Below are 20384 nucleotides of genomic sequence, written 5' to 3' on the forward strand. Positions count from 1 at the left end.
TCAAACTCTTCTGCTCAAAGGTCACTTCATCTGATGCAAATGTAGAATTTCAAGCTGTCATTGTTCTTTACGTAAGAAATAGATCCTAAAGGATGAACCAAATCCTATGGAAAATGAGCTATGGAGATACCCGCTGTGTTCTTGGCAGGAACCTGTTGTTGGCTGCTGCATATCTGATTTTGCAGCACATTGAGTCTGTGGAAGTGCAGTGGAACTGGACCCTAGTGTCACCTTCAGTCATGTGCAGTGGTGCTTTGTATGTTAGCAGACTGATCTCAATTTAAAATAGCTGAATACGCTGCTTCTATTCTAGTCTATCCATTAATGAGGAGACAACTCACCTGAGTGAATGAGTCTTTAATTAGGTAGCCCATATGAGAATATACACATGCGTTATTACATTATTGTAAATATCCTTGTCTAAATTATTTCTTTAAACAAGTAAATGCATTTCCATGAACTCTATTTATACCCAATAAACATATGAGAGGAAAGCAAAATACCACAAATACTATTTCTTGTAATTCAGTGCAGTATTTTTCCATCCCCACCTACTACAACCTCACTAATCAACAAAGTGAAATCTCCTCTTTCAGCTAAGTGTAAATGAAACTTTATTTAACCCTTTAAAGCCGGTCGGAGCAGCACGCTCCGTTTTACGTAACTATTTTTAAATCCCGGTAGCTCTGCAACCACGTGAGCTAGCGTAATAATTTTTTTTGCATATGAAACCGGAGGAGTTGTACTTACATCTTATGCCATCAGCTTGTCCTCGGTCACAGTTTCCTTCCACATATAACTTTGCAAAAACTGCATAAAAAGCACTTGCAGCAACAAAAACATAATATTCCAGAAACACGCTTTGCTGATCCGATCAGCTGTTCGTAACACTTCCTACGTCCATCAGCACAAACTATCCCATGTCCTCCATGACCTGCCAGAAACCGGAAGTGACGTCATTTTCACGGAAATGTAGTTTTTTACCATCAAGGCCTCATGAGCCTATACTGGTGTTTTTAAAAGTTATCTTTGACTTTATGACTTTCTGTGTGGTTTCTGGGATGCTTAGGACTCATATTGCACTGCTGGAAATAGTTTATTTTGATGCATATGCTGCTTTTTTGCAAATTTGCATTATAATATTTATTTTTGTTTTTCCTGCAGTGTATAAAAATTGGTGTATTTCAAAAATAAAACTATGAAGACACTCAAAATAAATTTCCTGTGGTGGGAAACTATTTTGTGCAACTTTTTTGTATTTACAGTTTTGAGGGATAAGCCTCTTAAATTTCTCTAACTAGAAATATATGTTAAAAAACAAAAACGATTTTCAATTTATTTGTAGTTTATTGCACTTTTTTGCAATTTATGTAATTACTATGCACTTAATGCATACATTTTATTAAAATTTAGGCTGTAATGGTTGTATTGATGTATAGCAACTTGAAATGCTCCCAAAAATGGCTCCACAGCATGTAAAAATATAATATAAGCTCTGGCGGACTTGGTTCTATGGTCTTAAAGGGTTAAAGCACGATTGACGGCTGACATGTTGTATTTGATTGCATTCACCTAACTACGATGTCAGTAAGTGCGTGACTTATCTCACTGGGTTTGTTTCTGTGACCCAAACACAACAACCCTCCAGCTCCACCTGCATCAGCCAAAGTGTGTGGCATCGCACGCAGAGTTTTGACAAGCAGTATACTTTTCCCTCAACAGGGGGAGATGTGGCTCTGTCATGTTCGCGTCAGCCCCGCGTCGGTGAAACGCGCACCTTGTCGAGACACCTCGGCTCCCAGACAGTGATGAGTGCAGCCGTCCTGCCACACCACCCGCAGGCTGCTGATCTGGTTTGAACTTGCTGTTTTTATGTTATTTAATAGGCTTTTCGTAGCAATGTGTCACTCCCCGCAGTCTGTCACTTCCACTGACTGAGTGCTTACGGACCGGGAGTTCATCATGGTTGTCTAAACAGGGAAAAACTGAGTATGCGTGCCTTCAGCTTATGCTGCAGTTATAGGAAACTTAGGACATATATGTCTCGGGTAGGCAGCGTTAGCTCCTAGGGTCCACTGGATATTATGAAACTGAGCGTGCACATCTGGTGACATGCTGGGTCACATGTCAAAAGAGAGCAGCGAGGTTAATTGCTTCAGCTAAAGCCGTGGCGTGTTAGCCGTTTGCAGTGCTCGCACAGAACACATGCTTCAATGAGCCCAGCATGGCAAATAACTGAAATGGACCATGACCTGAGGAAAATCTATGTCAACATCTCAGAGGGATATTTATATCTAAGAGCCTCTGTGGTCAAAGACGCAGTCATCAGTGAGCATTTGAGCTCCCGTCACTCCCTCTACAATTCAGCAAAGTCACTTATTTCATGTGATTTTATCTCAGTGGCCGTCTTCTCTCCCACCTGCCACGCACACTGCTTTTTTTCTCATGTTCTCAGTACCTCAGCTATGCTCAGATTTACCAACGACCGTGATTATTAGTCTTTTATGTCTCATTTTACAAAAGCCACAGACAACACGACCTGTTCCAAACCAGTCTGATGCATGTATTTTGACTTTCGTGGAAGAGTACTTCATCTCAAATCTTTTTTAGAGTCAAACACTAACCTCCTGCTGGTTTTAAAGACTTCTGAAAAGCTTGTAGCGTGCTTCTTCCCAGCAGCAGAAGCTTGAAAATCTTCTAAGAAATTTGGAAAGCAACTTAATACCAAGCTGAAGTTTCCTGCTGAGGTCTTGGGTTTGAAAGTCTGATGGTTGATGTTCAGAACTCAACAGTGATGTCACACGGAGTGTTCATACTGCAGACATTAGCAGACAGAGATGTATCACAGAAGATTTCCACGATCCAAAATGGTCCCAGTAAGAAAACTATTTCACGACATTTGATTAACGATTAATTGAACGGTCAGTTTCGTTTCCTTCTGATAACAGGATAATATACAAAACGTCTTGTAAATATACTTTCCTTCGAATCCAAGAAGGACATATGGGTAGGGATGGGTACCGGTATCCGGTGCCATGATGGCACCGGTTCTGTCATAAACGGTAGTAACCAGACCGAAAAGCAGCGCACATTAGGTGCTTTTTTTTCCTGAGCTGTGATACACTTTAGATTCTAGCCAATCATTTTACGTTTCCGAGGATAGTAGGCGGGTCCAGGTACGTACGTTCTTTTAGAGCAGAGCTACAGATTAAAAATGCCCAAGGTGAAGCGGTCAAAGTCTGGCTGTACTTCACAGCAAAAGATGCAAACTCAGCAGCTGCAACAAGTGCTTTAAGCTGATACTGTGATACTGTCAAAGGAGGTAACACCTCAAATCTGATGAAACACCTGGCGACGCATAGCGTTTTTTTTAAAAGCCGGGAAATGCGTCGTATTTGATAGCTTGCTGCGAGACCTCACACCGAGCACATCTACTGCGGGTGTGGTGCCTGTTATCGCACCCGGAGTTAACAACATCCCCCAAAAACCCGAAGAGGAGAGTCCTGGCCCCTAGCCCTGCCAGTGTAGCAGAAATGATGAGGATGATGATGCAGCAGCAGCCGTTCTTCTCTGCGTGAGTAGCTTAATGTTGTTCGTGTGTAATTTACGTTGAGTAGGCTAACCACGTTATTACATTAATGCATGTAAGGTGAACTAGCAAACACCATCATAGCTACATGCGGCTGTCTTCTTGTTTGATGGCAGATACTCCCTTCACCCTGGCCAAAAAGGCTAAAATGACCAAAGAAAAAGTGGAAAACAGTTAAACATGAGAGGTTTTTGGACAAAGTTTGTGTTTTTTCCATTGTTTAAGCTGCTTCCAGCCAAGAGAGATACCACATATGCCCCATAGCTGCAGAAAAGGCTAACATTGTTATCTTTTTACAAAAAAAACAGCTGAACATGAGAGGTTTTTGGACCAATTTTGTGTTCTCCATTCTTTAAGCATCAGTTCGAGCACCGTTTAAGCACCGCCACCGTTTCAAAAGTACCAGTTTGGCACCGGTATCGGATAAAACCTAAACGATACCCATCCCTACATATGGGCAGTGTTTACCCAGCAGACGGGGGAGGTTATATCTCTGATAGCAGTACAACTTTCACTGTGGAAATGTTTTTTCCAAACAAGACTAGATATCAAGTAAAGACAGTTGCTGGTTATTAAATATTGAAAGGTTTTCTATCTGTAAATTGATGTTAGTGCTGTCAGCTACGAGTACAAAGACTGTCTGACGTCCGAGCGAAAACAGAGATACTATTTGGAAAATTCATCGCAAACAAGAGTGTGTTACGCGCCTCATCCACACGCTGCATAAATCAAGAGGCATAGTTCCACTCCTGAGACTCGTCTGACGTCTCACTCACTGTGAGATGCTACACATGGGAAAAGCCCTGACCTCGTTCTCCAAAGGCTGATGTGTCACAAGGAAAATACATTTCTACATTCCTGTAAAAGCAAACAGGCTTTTCAGACTACAAGGTAATAGTTTTTATTTATTTATTGAACATTTAATGTCCAACGATCCAGTCAGGCGTCAACAGTGGCCTCAAAATTTACTTGGTGGGTCAAACTATAAATAAAATAAATGCCCGAAAATTACTCTAACGAAGAGTAGGTGTAGTTTCTATCTCAACTTCAAAGTGATTTACTTTGATAAACTACTTTGAAGCTGGTTTAGCTAAAAGCAAGTAGAAAAGTGGCCAAGATGAGTGAAGCAAGCTCAAAGAAGAGGTCAAGCGCTGTTGTCTGTACAAAGTCGGCCGGTCATTTAAATCAAAATACCTCAAAGCTTTTATCTGCCAAACAGCTCAAAAATGGAGGACTTGTGACAGATAACAGATGGCACACTGGCAGCCTGAGAAAGATCAGCAGCAGGAGCTGGAACCACATCACAGTCGGTTAAAAGGAAACAGAAAAACAGCTGACTGGATACAACTCACTTCACACAATTACGGTAACACGATCGACAAGTATGCGTAAAAAGAGGCAGACTGAAACGGCAGAAACGTGACTTTCATAGTGGCACTATAACGTTTTGTTATCTCCAGGCTGCGATCAGCTGACCTGCGGTGGTATTCACAGCTCTTTGAGGATTTAGCCAACTGAATGTAAGCAGACGTTTAACGAGCTGTCACGGCTGATTTCCATCCTTTAGACACTATAAAGATGGTGTAAAAGGTTCAGCGAGTGAATCTAATCAGCAGCATGATTTTAAATGTAAACTGACATGTGCTGCCTGTGATGTAGCCTTACAGCCTGCTCTGCACCAATCCAAGATCACTGTGATTACTGGTTAGTTTGTAATACCTCAGCACAGTAATATAAACTAACCAGTTTAGCCCAGTGTTGCCAACTTAGCGACTTTGTCGCTATATTTAGCGAGTTTTCAGACCCCCTAGCAACTTTTTTTCTAAAAAAAAAGTCGCTAAAAAAAGACGTGAAAGCGCGTATCGCTTTTACTCTCAACAAGCAGCGGGTGCTGTAACGCAGTCAGTTCTTCTTTTACTCTTTTACTCTTATGCTGTTTTGTGGATCAGGTTTAAAACTACTTATAAACACACACACACACAAAGTAACTCCACCAGAGTGCCTATTTCGGGTCACTTTTGCCGGTCCAAGTCCGGGTAAAGGAGCAGGGTTGGAATTGTGACATTAAAAAAACAATAATTGCTAAAAGAAATTTAATTTGTAGTTCTAAATAAATTCTAAATGCATTTAGGACGTTTTTTGCTCACTTTATGTCTCGTCCACGATGTTATTTCTCTCTCCAACAACATAGATTACAATTACATTAGCATGACCAATTATGCAAATTAGGTGATGACGTCATTTAGCGCCTTCTAGCGACTTTTAGGACAGCCAATAGCGATTTTCCTTACTGAGGATTTGGTAACACTGGTTTAGCCTGCATCACACTGCCACGCAATGAATGTACTCAGTAGCACAGTTAGCATGCTGTCCTCGCCCTGAGTCTCTTAGTTTCACCAGCTAGATAGCGAGATAACGATGCTCCAATAACCAGACTTATTTTCCTTTTTGCGCTGATTTATTGAAGAATGGCCTCTGACCATTGCCTTCTCTTTGACCATCGTAAAACTGAAAGTACAAAATACTGTATTAGCTAACTAACATTGTAAACTAGCTTGTTACACTCTTACTGCAAGCTAACAAGATAAAACTTTCAAATGTACAAATTATCGTACCATTTTTACACAAAACAAAAAGATAATAATTATTTTATTGACACTCATACTTACAGACATATCTTGTCCAAGGCAACAACATTTTAAGGTCCATATCAGCTTAGAACGATAACATTAAGGTATCACTTTCCGCCATCTTTTATTTCTTCTTCACGTTCTCATTTTTTTCCATTCCCAAAGTAACCGAACCCATATTACAAAGCAGCCACTAGAGGGAGCTCTAGGTCAGTTTACAACTATAATATCCTATTTAAGTTATAAAAGGCAGAACAGTTAGCATACTTGGCATTGTCAGGGTTAGCTTGTTTCATGTATAACTCCAATACCTGATTTAGAAACTCTAACATGAAGTAAGCCAATACATGCAAGCTTTAAGTTTTTATTTGATACGTTGTGAACAGTCCTCACCTTTCCTTCGTCTTTCTTCATCGCTGTATGTTATGCATTAACATTTTTTTCTCTCCTTGGGAAATTTGGCTATTATACATTAGCTAGGAAACACACTTTTGAAATACTGCACGGGTATCTTGGCCTGGTCTCTCTTGAAAAAGAGGTTTTTAATCTTAATTGTATCTTCCTGATTAAATGACAGTAAAATAAAATAATAATAAAAAAACAATGTGTGTGTTTGGTCGTCTTTGTTGAATTGTTTAAAGATTTTCATTAGAAATTACCCACCTCTTTAAAAAACAAACAAAAAAGAAATAACAAACAAACAAACCTTCACTACATCTGTCTCCCTCTCATCGCTCATTCAGACAAGTGTATTCTATCTTTTTTTTACTGATTCAATTCTAATTCTTATTCTAATTGTGTGTGCACAAGAAAGGGAAAATAGTTTTGCATCAAGGCAACAATAAGAGTAAACAAAACAATAATATTAATAATAAAAATAACAATAATAGTAATAAAAAGCCACAAGGAGATGGGTTGCAGTAGGGATAAAAGAAACCTGGAGTTCTGGTTTTCCTCACAGGTACTCTAAAACGGCGGCCAGAGGGCAACAAGTCAAACCCACTGTGGAGTGGACGGTTCAAACAGTTACCAATGAGCCTTCCTAAGCACATTTTTTGTTATAAATGGCTGATAGTCGGTCTTGCCAGCGCCCTGAAATTTTGCTGGCAGTTTTTTACCAGAAGTCCCAACTGATTCTTATTCTTCACAGTTATAACTTTTGTTCCTCTTCTCTCCAGAACACACCTCCACTTCACCAAGTCCTCTGCCACCTGCTGCCTCTCTACCTCTTCTTCTCCTTTCTTTCACCAAACAGCCAGAAATCAAACCTATACCCAGGGCTTTTATTTCCTGGGTAAAGGCTTGTGTCGAAGTTAAAACTAAAACTAGGTTACTTTTTTAGAAACCAATCCTGTTTCTCCCTCCAAGTGAGAAAACATTTGATTGGTGCAACCTTTTTACCTTTATTGGATTATGGTGACCTGCTTTTTATGAATGCACCTGCCCACTACCTAAAGAGGTTGGATACTGTGTACCATTGTGCTTTACGTTTTATTACCGGCTATGGAAATCGTGTACATCATTGTTCTTTGTATGCTGCTGCTAAATGTCCATCTTTGCATATTCACAGACTCTCCCATTGGTTGATCTTTATCTATAAATCTCTCCTCGGGCTGGTTCCATCTTATTTATGTGTTTATATGTGTAAAAACCACAACCAATAAAGCCTTCGTTCGAACAAAATCATACAACTGATTGTCCCAAAAATCAGAACAGAATTGGGGAAAAAGGCTTTTAAATACGCTGCCCCTGCTTCCTGGAATAATCTGCAGAAGGAACTGAAATTATCAGGATTGGGAGAGTTTAAGTCTGTCTTAAAGGAACGAGAGAACAGCTCTTTTACTCAGTGTGATTGTTTTCAATGTACTCTTAATTTGATCTGTTATTGTATATTTTACACATGTTGGTATGGGATATTGTATTCGTTTTAAATGTTATATACCTGTGTGGTATGTGACTTTTGTTGCCATGATGCCAGGTCTCTCTTGGAAATGAGATTTTTAATCTCAATGAGATTTTTTACCTGGATAAATAAAGGACTAATAAAAAAATACTCTCATTATAGATCACAGTGTTTTCTGCAAACATCACAGTCCACAGAGACTGTGGTCCTGCACTCCTGACGTCCCCGTTCAGGACCACAGTTCCTCTCCTCGCACCCTGTCATGGGCTTCTAATGAGCCTTGCAACCAGCAGATAATGCTACATGAATCCCATGCAATACACCACATAACATACAAATGATGACATTCCTTTACACCTATGTCTCTACAGACCCATATGTAGTAAATTACAGTTAACACGCCTGTGCTCTCAAGCTCTTATTTTTAGTTTGGTTTTCAGAAAACTCACCAGTTAAACCATTTAGCTGTCTCTTCTTGTTGCTGTCTTCACCTCCATGATAATAGTCCTGCTAAATCAAAGTTTGTCAACTACATCCATCCAATTAGAATTAAGGATTTTTGTAGGCAGGTCTATTAAAACCTGCAGAGATGTGTTAGTATTCAGCAGTGTTGGGAAGGTTACTTTTAAAATGTATTCCATTACAGATTACAGATTACATGCCCCAAAATGTATTCTGTAACGTATTCCATTACGTTACTCAATGAGAGTAACGTATTCTGAATACTTTGGATTACTTAATATATTATCATGCTGTTTACAACTACATGAATGTACTATTGCTGTGATTTATTACTGTTACTGAAGGTCCGCGGCTCCGAACCGTAGTAAAGGGACCTCTGGCTAATACGGTGGGTTCTGTGTCGGCTCGTAGCTGAAAACTAGCTTTACTTTGTTGTCTGGGTCAACTTTGCTAGCAGAGACAGAGAGAGGCGTTGAAAGGCTGCTCCAACAGAACTTATTGTTTTTGGAGGAAAACACGAACACGGTGTACAGTCGAGTCTTAATAGCTTACTTACAACTGGGCTCGTCAGGCTCTCTTCTTGGCTGCAGTGGTTATTATTATATTTACATGCTTCCAGCTCCCGTTTTTGCTCGATGACAGCTCGTACTTTTCCTTTTTCTCCCTCCCTCGCTCACAGACACATAACGGGTATGGCAGTCCATTCTCCCTGCAGCACGGACTACACTGCCCATGATGCTACATTCTTTAGCGCTATACCTGTAGCATTCTGCCTGTTAGCTTAGCACAACAACAACAACAGGCGCTCTCTCACCCAGGAAACACGCAGAGACCCTGTAACCATGGCAACCGTAACGCTGCCGCCTGGAACAACAGAACGTAGCTGTCAAACAAAACCCAAACAGGCCTGACCCGCCACAATATGAAACAGGGAAGTACCGCCGTGTAATCCATTTATTTCAACAAAGTAACTGTATTCTAAATACCACCTTTTTAAACGGTAACTGTAACGGAATACAGTTACTCATATTTTGTATTTTAAATACGTAACGGCGGTACATGTATTCCGTTACTCCCCAACACTGGTCTTCAGAAATTGGACTAGCAAAAGCAGTTATGTCCATTTCACCTCAGTGACATTGGCTTAAGCGACTAGTGTAGAGAAAATTGTATATTTGTATTAATATCGCTGCAGCAGTGGCTTTAATAGTTACTGTTTCAGGTTCCAAAATCAGCTGTTTTATTCCATAATACGCTCTCACCCCTGTGGCTATCACTCCTGCATGAGTTGTGCCATTTTGAAATCCAGCCACCACCACTGTGCACCCACGCAACAAGCAGTACTGCCTGCGTGTCTACAGACTCACAAACAACATAACCGATTTAAAGATGTAGACGACAAACAGAAAAATACAACGACGCAATTTTGTCCTTGTGTGCAGTTTGCATTGCTCCATGACAACGTGCTTCAGACAAGCACTGCAGCTCCCTGCGGATGCCAAAAAAAGAGGAGAGGATGAGAAGAGTATTGCTGTGCCGATGTTCATAGCTTTCATCTGCTGTGAGCAGAAACAAGCCAGATGAAACGACCAGCGGGTCAGACAGGCGGCGCGGCCTCCGTGACTCATCCTTCTGCCACTTTTCCTTTTTGAATTGGGTTAAAATTACCACTGCAAAGTGACGCGCTGAAGACTACGAGCTGCTTCTCAGCGATGCAGAACAAAAAGTGGGGGATACGACTCGCAGGTCAGACATTAATTATTTGGTGCCCCAAAAAATCAAACTGAGCGGTGAAGCTCGACGTGATTGGCTCTTATGGCAGCGCGTGTGTTTTTATCTGTTTTGATGTTGCCCTGAAGGTTTAGCTGAGATATGATTAGGACTAAATTTAGATTCAGTATGAGTTTCATGTTGGATCCTAAAAAGCAGCAAAAATATAATTAAAAAAAAGTAAAACCTGATTTGTATCTTTTACCTGCTCCCTGACCATTTCCAACACAAAGTGACGCTATCCATTTGTGTCTTTGGCAAGTTGGGCCACATGTTTCTTTCTGCATGTGTATTCATCCATCACACATTTCACTTTCCGGCACTAGATGGCACTGTGCACATGCCTGTGAAAGACTCTTAAACACAGTGGCTCGATCAAAGCACGCAAACATCCAATATGATCACTTATTGACACAGTGCTTTGTATTTAGACTTCACCCCATCAGGCAGTCTTTGCTGCTCTCAGAGCAGGTCTAAAATGGACTGCACAAATCCACACAGAGTAATTTGCTCCCCATCCAGTATCTTAGTGCGAGTCAGTGTAATACATACAGAAGCTCGGTTGAGTCAGCAAAGGTCACAGAAGATGACACTACACTCTGAGAGTGAATTAGCCAGGGGTCCCTGCCAGAACCAGGTGCTGAGCCCTCGTTGGCTTACAGCCAGGCGATAAAGTCAAGTCTTGGAAACCAATGTCCTGTAAAAGCCAAGTCCAACTTGAACACTGTGCTGGCCAGCTAATCCAGGAGTTGAATAAAATGTCAGCCTGGCTCAGCACACCTGTTTGGCACCACAGCAAAGCTGCTTTGTCCAATGCGATGCAGTGCAGCTGGGCCACCAGCCCAGGGTCCATCCAGACTGAGTTATGGCCAAGTTTATGGCTTCAAAGGGTCAGTCCACCCAAATGACAAAAAACAAAACCATATTTCCTCAGTGACCTTTTATGTTATCTAGCTAAGGCAGGAAAGTCCCAGTATGCCTAACTAGAAGCTGGCCAGTATGTTTCTGCGTGTATTATGACGTTTGGACATCTGTTGTTCGCTCTGTTTTTGTATCCACACTTTCATGGCGTCCATATGGCAGGTAAAATCGTCACAAATATTAAAATGCTGTTTGTTTCATGCATGATACACCAGTTAGCAACAATATTAAAACTGTAGCAGGTGAGTAGCACTGATCATCTCGTAGCAGCACCGGTGCACTACTTAGGATTCACCTGGATGTACTGCAGCTCTAAACGTGCTGCTAAAAATGTGCAGCAGCTCCATTGTAAATGGAAGCCATGTCAAGATGTACAGGAAGCAGAAGAAGAAGCCTTCCTCCTCATCTGTAAGTTGAAGAAGCACCAGTGTACGCAGTATAATTGTCCCGAAACTGATCAAAAAAGCAAAGTCTGGATATTAATAGTATGTTATTTTCTCAAAAATAGTACCAATAAAAGACCCAACTAAAGGCAATGATTATTCTGATTTTAATCTTGAAATATCCTGTTGCTATGATAAGCGAGTTAGCGTGGCTCTCTTGGGTGTGAACCATAAGATCATTAATAGCTCGGTTATTTGCTCGGGATAGTGCACTTTGGCTAACCCGGGAAGTTGCATCTTTTTAATCAGCTAATAGAAAGTCCTCAGAGTCCTTGCATCTCATTTTTGGATTTGATATGAACAGAGACAACCTCTCCTGTTGGCAACAAATCAAATGGGTCACACTTGAGACCAGTTAGTGCAGGCTCTCTTTCTGACACTGCATCCAACTGTGCTGATAGCTCAGCTTAGTGGACACGTGTTCCGAGGCGGGTGGATCAAAGCCTGAAGTATCGACGATCAATACTAGCCCCAAAATTAGCAACAAGCTGAAAAAGATATTATTTACTGTGCCTAAATGCTGGTGCCAACTGGTGACTCACAGCCTGATTGTGTCACATTTTATGGTATGTTTACACTTAATATTTGCTATATTGCCAAAAGTATTTACTCACCCATCCAAAAAAATGATTTTAGGTGTTCAAACCACTTCCTGGCCACGAGTGTATAAAGTTCACCACCTATGCGTGCAGACTGCTTCTACATTTGTGGGTCAGCCTCAGGAGCTCAGTGTATTCCAGTGTGGTACCGTGGTAGGATGCCACAAGTGCAACCAGTCCAGTCGTGAAATTTCCTCAGTACTAAATATTCCGCAGCCAAATGTTAGAGGGATTATGACAAAGTGGAAGCAATTGGGAATCACATCAACTAGACCCTGTAAGATCGCAGAGCAGGATCAGTGGACGCTGAGCATAGTGCAGAGGTCAAAACTTTCCTACAGACCTCCAAACATCACGTGGCCTTCAGATGAGCTCGAGAACAGGCCACAGAGAGCTTCATGGATTAGGTTTCCAAGCAATGGCCTCCACGCCTTACATTACCAAGTGCAATGCAAACACAATGGTGTAAAATACCAGTGGACTTTAGAGCAACGGAGATGTGTTCTCTGAAGTGATGAATCACAGATCTCCATCTGGCAGCTGCCAGTACTTTTGATGTGGGGCTGTTTTTCAGACCCTCAGTTCCAGTGAAAGGAAGTCCTAATGCTTCAGAAATAACTCGACTGGCTTGCACACAGTCCTGACCTCTGCCCGATATAACATCTTTTTGAATTAGAGCAGAGACTGTGAGCTAGGCCTTCTCCTCCAACATCAGTGTCTGACTCCACAAATGTGCTTCCGAAGAATGACCAGAAATTCCCATAAACACATTCCTTGTGGAAAGCCTTCCCAGAAGTGTAGAATCTCTTATAGCTACAAAGTTGTGCCAACTTCACATTAAACCCTATGGATTAAGACTGAGATATCCAGAGGTGGGACCAAGTCATTGTTTTGCAAGTCAGAGTCAAGTCTCAAGTCACTGGTGTAAAAGTCCGAGTAAAGTCACAAGTCTGAACCTTTGAATTTTAAGTCCTTTCGAGTCTTTAAAAAAAACAAAAAAGAATGTTGCAGTTATCCTAAATGTAAATATTAGACCATGTGATTTTTAAATCTGTGTTTTTCTCAACACATGACGAAATAGTGAACTTAGAAAATATACACAAATTGTGAAATTGCACCTCTATAAAATGCAGCTCAATTAAACTTAGCTCCAAGAATAATTTTCACCGACGATTCTGAGATAAGCTGCATGTTATTCTTGGATGCGCTTGTAGGACCGGCTTTAAAATAGCATGTCAGAAATGTCATACACATTAAAGTTAGTTGACATCACAAAGTTAGATGAAGTCATGATCTCATCGTAGCAAAAGAGAAGCACCGCCTACCGTTCTTTATGCAACTTCAACTGTCGGACAAAGTTGGAAGTTGTTCTATCTTGCATGTTTTGCATGTTGCATTTCGTTTTTTTGTTGACTACTTCATAGTTTATGTATCTGGAAAAAAAAAACTCCTTGCAGCAATTTTGGGCGTTTTTTTTTTCTTCTTAAAAAAATCTGGTTAATTTGATTGGCTGTGCTACAGCTCACGCACACATACGTACGGAGTGTGGTTGGAATAAATGAATGAATGAATTGAATTAATGGTGTTAGGTTTGTAGTGTAAACCTATTCGCTGGAACGTTAAGGACAATTTACTACACAGCCAAACAAGACACGAGTAGGCAAAGTTCTTCATGTTTCTCGTGCACGGGAGAGAACCGGACAAACGCCGTTCCTTCGCTTGACCCCAGTTGCTCTCGTCCGCTCCCCCGTAACACTGCTCTTTTATTGAGGTTACATGAATATGCATAGGTTCATTAACATACGACGTCTACATACAAACAAAGAGTACCTTGCCTTTGTGTGTGTGGTCAGAGTGTGACCCCATAAATGACTTCCCTAAACCTACTGGTCTGGAGTCCAGCAGTTCACCTAAACAAAAGGCACTTAGCCTAAAACAGATATAGCCACGTTTATCCTACCATAAAACAATAAAACAAGGTACGACCTCTTCCCATGCTCCCAGGATGTAGGTGTGGATTCCAGAACACTCTGGAATCCACACCAAGTCTTTGCAGCCTGCTAAAGATCACACATCCTATCACTACACAATTAATTAAACACCTCTACCAATCTAAAACTAATTATAAAACTCTAAGCATATATAAGTAGATATTTCTAAGCATAAATGACAATCAACATTACAAAACCTAACAAATGGTGCACACTTTCTATATAATATGTGTGTTAAATTTTAGATTTGGGGTGAAATATCAAGTCTTTTCAAGTAAACCGGTTCAAGTCCAATTCAAGTCCCAGGTCACTGGTGTAAAAGTCCAAGTCAAGTCACAAGTCTTAGAACATTTTTTCAAGTCAAGTCTAAAGTCATAAAATTAATGACTCGAGTCCAAGTCATGTGACTCGAGTCCACACCTCTGGAGATATCACTGGCAATAGAGTGTATGTCCAGAGCAGTTCTTATCTTTTTCTATCATTTGAACCCTTCTTGAGCTAATCTGAAGGCCACATGAAGTTTGGGCTTCGGATTGTCACTGATCCTGAATGAAGTCGTGTTTGATTGGTGGAGATAGTTTCGTTCATTTTCTCCGACTAAAAACATCCAGATGAACAGAGTGATTTTCGGGGGATTTGATGGACAAGCTGAATACATATTTATATACATACATTTCATACATATAGAGTACTCATGACTTTGTCTGCCTTCTGCAAATATACATGACTGAAATTCACACTTGTAATAAAAAAAATAATGAAAATTACTTTTGTGTTATGCTTGGTCTCGATTATGCTTTATAAACGAGGTCTGTCAAGTAAGCGGCGCCTGTGGTTGCGCACTCATGAATAAAGATGGAGAAATCGAGTCGCTGCTTTCAGCATTCGGTGGGAAAAAAAAGACGTGTACATTTCAAAGGACTGAAAACAGGTGGTGCGAGTTCAGAGATTCCACGGAATACTTGTCTTGGGAATAATAAAGCTGTGGCTTCCTGTTCAATACATCTGTGGTACTGCCCCAGACTTCATATGCTCAAAATAAGAGTTCATGCGCATATCATTGGCTCCATCTGTTTGTGCAGCCGCTTCACACAAACACACAACATCGGTGGAGTGGGCAGCTTAACAAAGCCTATCCAACTAGCTCGTGGAGCAGCTGAATTTGTTGACAATGTTTTTTATTATTATTATTTTTAGATTTTAGATATTAAAGAATGATGGAAGTTGCAAAAAAATGGTCCAGACATCAGAAATGCATAATTCGCTCATATCAGACAGATATTTAATTCAGCAGAGGCTTTGTGTCTTTTATCACAGAGATATCGTTATAAAAGTCTTAATATAACCACGGCTGGCTTGTCAGAAATCATATAAAGGATCTTATTATCATGCCGAAAATGTAATGTCTCACATATCTGGTTATTGTTCACTGGGTAAAAATGAATAAGGCCAGCAGAGCACAACAGTGAAATTAAGACATCAAAAACAGAGCTTCTTCTGTAGTTCAGCATCTTATTTAAAATTCATCGACAAAATAATGCAACCAAATGTTGATTCAGCTCCTTCTTACTGCTCCCCGTCAGCTTCTGAAGACTGGATTAGTATGGGGAGGCTTTCATATGCTCTGCGTTTGGCGTCTTTAAAAGAAAAAGCAAAGACAGAAAGAAATAAAAACATTTGCATTACAACATCATAAAAACAAAGGATTAATTACTCGACTTGCTGGTTGAATCGATTACATTTTCCTTGTAAATTTGCTGGCCGTGAGCCATCACCTCTCAGCATCTCCCATAGGAGAGTGCCGCACTTTCTGTCATAAAATTCTCCACACTCTATATGTGCATGCAAATATAAACAGTTGTATTTAGATGTGTCAGCTCAGGTGCTTAATTTGCATCCATGCTGCAAAATGAAGAAAAACAGCAGTTGGGATGCATTAAAATGCACACAGACATCCCGCCTCTCTCATCTTTTCCATCAAAGCACTGATGGCACAAAAGAAGCAGGACCTTTTGCTTTTAGTCTGAAGACAAGTGGGGAACATCTTTGTATTTATTTTGCACTTTCAAGGTGATGAAGCCTGGCTGCTTTCACAGTAGGCAGAATAAAAAGACATCGAGCCGGCGTGATTGGCCTACACTATGGGACTTGGAGTAATTATCTTTCCGGGAAACCAGTTGTACATCATTGAGGTTTCACCATGAATCAGAGCTGAGTATGAAAACCTCCACTGAGGTATAAACATTGTTAAATAATTACTTCTTCAACTACTAAACACTTCTCTATGTTCAGCTTTCACATTGTCATGATGATTGTCCTAAAAACTCCCTGAAAAGCCTTCAGTTGATCCCAAATGCTGCAGCAAGAGTCCTGACAGGGACTAGAAAGAGAGAGCAGATTTCTCCTGTTTTGGCTTCCTGTTAAATTCAAAATTCAAAATCCTGCTCCTCACATACAAGGTCTTAAATAATCAGGCCCCATCTTATCTTAATGACCTTGTAGTACCATATCACCCTATTAGAGCACTTCGCTCTCACACTGCAGGCCTACTTGTTGTTCCTAGAGTATTTAAAAGTAGAATGGGAGGCAGAGCTTCAAACTTTCCTTTTTGATGAAGCATATAGTTAGGGCTGGATCAGGTGACTCTCAGGCAACCAGGTGTAGGCTGCTTAGTTATTATTAATCTGTGGCTCTCTTCCACAGCATGTTTTTGTCCCATCTCCTTTTTGTCCATTCAGAGTGCTTGTTCATAGGGTTCGGGCATCAACTGTAGTGTTTATACTTGGGAGTTAGAGTGGGTGGGCAGGTGTTTGCAAGTTCTGGTTGCTGTACTTAATAATCTAGCTAGCCCTACTGAAGAGGAGCGATGGAGAAAGATAAGAAAGAAGGACAGGAGAGGAAGAAGAGAGGTTAGATTCAAAGGGAAGGGTGCTCATTTAAAGCTCACATGTAAGTCCTCATGTTTTTAAATCACATATTGGGTCTGTATATGTGACATTATGTTTTTTCCATTTTGTGAAACCTGCTGCTAATCAAACTGAGCCAAACTAACGGTGTTATTTAAAAAATGCATGAAAATCCTCTGCAGGATAAACAGGTTAGTTTGCTGCACTATGATGGGTTTAAAGTAAAGAACAGTGACCGACTGGTGCACAGTGGCTGTGGTTTCGTGGTCACGGCTAGCTTACATCAAGTGTAGCAGAGATTCATTCCCTGAATTCCACCTTCATACCAACTTTATAGCATGTAGAAAACAGCCAGTATAAACAGTGTAGTGTCAGTGCAGAGGATGCAATCAGCCAGGACAACTCAAGAAACATCTGCTCACATCTGGTTGAATTCAGCTGTGTACATCCACAAAGAGCAGCAAGTCAGCTGATCACAGCCGGTACACTAAGAAAATCTACTGGAGCTAGTGTTACTTTAGTCTAACTTCTTTTTAATCAATTAATTACACTCATTTCTTCACTTAATTAATGTTAGACTAAAGATTGTATTCCCATCTACTGATATTATTTTATCATTAAGGTTCAGTTGACTTTGTAGAAAAATAGAAACCTCCACCAAACAGCTGCTTTTTACCTTCTCACACATTTCAGAGACTGTACTTTTTTACTTGTACTTGCAAAGCTGTTGATCTAGTAGCCTATCTATGTACCTACTGTCACCTATGATTGAACAGGGGAAGCTCTAAATATTGTTTGAGATGAGATGTGATTGAGGATGAGATGAGAATGAGATTGAGGAGGAGATGAGAATGAGGAGGAGATGAGAATGAGGATGGAGATGAGATGAGATTGAGGAGGAGATGAGATGAGATTGAGGAGGAGATGAGATGAGATTGAGGATGGAGATGAGAATGAGGGTGGAGATGGAGATGAGATGAGATGAGATTGAGGAGGAGATGAGATGAGATTGAGGAGGAGATGAGATGAGATTGAGGAGGAGATGAGATGAGATTGAGGATGGAGATGAGAATGAGGGTGGAGATGGAGATGAGATGAGATGAGATTGAGGAGGAGATGAGAATGAGGATGGAGATGAGATGAGATTGAGGAGGAGATGAGATGAGATTGAGGATGGAGATGAGATGAGATGAGATGAGATGAATTAGTCCCACACGTGGGAAATTTGTTTTGTCACAGCAGGAAGTGGACAGTGCAAAAGTTATGAAGAAAAAATGAGAATACAATAAGAATAAATACAGTACACAATTGTACAGAATAGAATAAATAAAAAAATACTATATACAGTAGAATAAAATAGAATAAAATACACAATAAGATAAAAATAGAATACAAATGCTATATACAACTGAGTAAAAATACAACGATGCCAGAAAAGATTATTGCACTAAACAACTCCAAAGGATCATGAAGCAATGGATCTTTGAATTGTTGGGCAAATGAGCAAATTGCAACACTATGGAGTCACTTCCACTATGATGTCATAAGAAAGGTAAAAACAATCCTTATGGAGCAGTGATGACACAAGACAAATTCTGGACCATCATCCGGGAGACTGGATGAAATTCCAGGGGTGGGATTTTTGAGAACCTTTGAATTGTCAGACTTTTCCATTTGCGTTTGTATCAGCATCGGGAAAACCGTGGTTTGGTTGAAACTGACCTTACTACAAAAGTAAGACCATAAATTGTGGAGATAAGTTAATTTGAAACCCAATTATAACACATCAAGCAGCTAAAGGGAAATTGAAAACAGGGCTGCTGTACATCCTTTTAAGCTCGTTAACCAGTTTGATGAGAAGCACTGGACTGGTGCTGCAACCCCGTGGTTATGTGAATACTGGGAGCCATATTCTATTTCACTCTATTAAAAAGCAGCCACAGGTGATGAGAGATGGGATTGGAGATATGTAAATGAGCTTAGAAGGTAGCAGGTTGCGAGTCTGCATCTAATTGAAGTTGCTGAGGTCTCCTTGCGTCTTCCCCCGGGCCTGACACCGCCATCAGCACAACATAAGGAGAGTTCTTTATCAGTTAATCACTTCCATCAGACCTGGGTCAGTTAGCATTTCTATGCAGTTTTTTGACTGGCAGATTTACGGACTTTATGTTCATACAAGTGCATTTAATATCAATTTACAGTTACAAACCATTAACAGAGGAAGCTCAGGCAAGGAGCAATGTTTCATTCTTTTTTCCCCTTAAAAACAGTTGAAGTACATCTCTAAGTAACCACGTTCACAATAACGGACACGTTTGTGTCCTCTGTCTTACTAACAGAACAGCTGGTTAATGCCCATTGTAGTTAGTTATTGAACCATGAAGGAAGTTTTGGTATTAGGCACCACAATTCTGAAATATCCCTGCATGAGCTTTAGTCTATTCGCTGCTTGTGACAAACACAGCATCGACACCCACTGCTGCTGTAATATAGACGCTTAAAAAATAAAAATTACTAAGAAAAAGCATCTTTCTGGATCTCCATACTAGAACTTCCTAATCCACACTTTTAGGGATGGGTATTGATAAGATTTTTACGATTCCGATTCCATTTTTGATTCTGTTTAACGATTCGATTATTTATCAATTCTTTTTAAAAAAGGAGAACACTAAGGTCGATTAGCTTAGAATTTTGTTTTATATCTTCTCTTTGAACAAGATAGAAATTTAGGAGTAACAAAACCCAACAGTGAGATCTTAAGAGATCCACAGCCTACGGCTCACAGGGTGTCACAGGGTCCCCAGGAAAAAAATTGTAAATGTAAAATAATAAAATAAATATTCTTCTGTAGCAATTACACAAGAATATCCAGTAATGTCCCTGCCTACAAAATCATCTGCTGTGGCAAATGGGTGCAAGCCTTTGACCACAAACTGAGTCACTGCTCGGTGACATTCGTCTATCCTGGCCTGAAAGGAGACGCTACGGTAGACTGCAGCGAGAACTGCCAGCATCTGAGCCAGACTCTGTCTGTCTCTCTCATCATGGTCACCTAAACGCACAGCAATGGCAGGTTTTGTAATAAGGCAGATCGCGCTAACATAATATGCACTGTTAGTTGATTATTTACCTGCCGCATTAACGGGAGAGGACGTGCAAACGTTACCGCT

Source organism: Neolamprologus brichardi, chromosome 6, assembly GCF_056152115.1.
Source record: "Neolamprologus brichardi isolate AB-2024 chromosome 6, ASM5615211v1, whole genome shotgun sequence".
Taxonomy (NCBI): domain Eukaryota; kingdom Metazoa; phylum Chordata; class Actinopteri; order Cichliformes; family Cichlidae; genus Neolamprologus; species Neolamprologus brichardi.